Source organism: Geospiza fortis, unplaced genomic scaffold, assembly GCF_000277835.1.
Source record: "Geospiza fortis unplaced genomic scaffold, GeoFor_1.0 scaffold188, whole genome shotgun sequence".
In the NCBI taxonomy this organism is placed as follows: Eukaryota; Metazoa; Chordata; class Aves; order Passeriformes; family Thraupidae; genus Geospiza; species Geospiza fortis.
In genome coordinates, this window is record NW_005054337.1 from 2,030,841 (window position 1) to 2,032,196 (window position 1,356).

A 1,356-nucleotide genomic window follows, 5' to 3' on the forward strand; every position below is an offset into this window, starting at 1 on the left:
GTGCAACTCCACGGGCATCGCACACCCTGGCACAGGGCGCCACCAGCCCGACCCCCGGCCCGGGCAGGGGGGCTCGGCACGGGGGCATCCGACATTTAAAAAGTGGCCATAGAACCCCCTGAGTTGGAAAGGCCGTGCAAGGATCATTTAGTCCAGCTGCTGGCGCTGCACAGGACTCCCCCAGGAATCACCATCCCTGGGAGATGCCCCCGTGGTACCCGGGTGCCCTTGCCAGGGCTTGGCTGCGGACTGGACTGATGCCCCTCGCCCAGGGGGTCGTGCAGAGGGATCGCGGCCGTGCCCGCCCTGCCCGTGTCCCCTGGCTGCCCGCTGGGGCTGCGGAGCTGCCGGGGTGCGGGGCCACACGGGGGTGAGCTGCAGGGACGGGGGGGGACGCGGCTAGGTGGCATGCGGAGCTGCTCGGCTGCTCGGCACGGTTGGGTGCAGAGCCCTGCGCTGCCGGACAGCCACAGAGCTGCGCGGGCTGCAGAGCCCTGCGGGCTGCAGGGACACGGGGCTGCGGGTCCTTATGGCACAGAGCGCCCTACAGCGCTGTGCAGGTGTCACACGCTGCAGTAAAGCGCGACTGTCGTGAAAGGTGCCGTAAAGCGCGACTGTTGTAAAAGGTGGTGTAAAGCGCAACTGTCGTAAAACTGCCGTAAAGCAACATGGTCGTAAATGGTGCCGTAAAGCGTGGCTGTCGCAAAAGGTGTCGTAAAGCAACACTGCTGTAAAATGTGCCGTAAAGCAACACTGTCATAAAAGGTGCCGTAATGTGCGACTGTCGTGAAAGGTGCCATAAAGCAACATTGTCGCAAATGGTGCCGTAAAGCGCGACTGTCGTGAAAGGTGTCGTAAACAGCGACTGTAGTAAAAGGCGCAGTAAAGCGCGACTGTCGTAAACGGCGCCATAAGGCGTGACTGTCGTTAAAAGGTGTCGTAAAGCGTGACTGTCGTGAAGCACGACTGTCGTAAAAGGTGTCGTAACACTCTTGCACACTCGCGCACACCTTCTGCTTCTGCTGCAGAAAATTGGAGACCAAATTTGGCCGCCTCAGCCCCTCCACAGCGGGATCTGTCCCTTCCCTGGTGCCATTCCAATCCCGCCTTTCCCCAGGGAGGTGGTGCCGTGGTACCCACACCCCGCGGGCAGGGCGGGGACCGGAGTGAAGCCTCACTGATCCCGCACGGACACGATGCTCCCGTGCCTGGCAGCACAGCCCAAAACAGCTCCCAGGGATTCAGGAGGTGCAGGAGGGACCCAGCCGTGTGTGCTGGGATGGTGGAGAAGGGGAGCAGGGGCAGGATGCGGCCGGGGAGCGCACACGTGCTTGTGGCAGCCTGGCAGCAGGAAGA